Raw genomic sequence first — 353 nt, forward strand, 5'->3', positions numbered from 1 at the left:
ATTTTAGTCCTGTGAGTCATGAAATTGCGATGATTGACACAGTAACCATAGCAACATGAGACCGCGATAACCATAGCAACATTTTGGCGTCTAATAATGTTATGATTTTTGTTACATTGATTTAGCCTACACTTTAGTCATACGTTTACATACACCTTGCAGAATCTCCAAAATGTAATATTTATTTATTTTTTAATGAGGATGATCATAAAAATATTGTTTCTATTTAGTACTGCCCTGAAAAATCTTTTTCACATAATGGATGTTTAATAGCCTAGTCCACAAGAAAAAATACAAACACAAAATACAAGACAAATTACATAGGCTTTTTTTTTTTTTTTTTTTTTAATGGT

Source organism: Squalius cephalus (genome assembly GCF_949319135.1).
Source record: "Squalius cephalus genome assembly, chromosome: 8".
Classification (NCBI taxonomy): Eukaryota; Metazoa; Chordata; class Actinopteri; order Cypriniformes; family Leuciscidae; genus Squalius; species Squalius cephalus.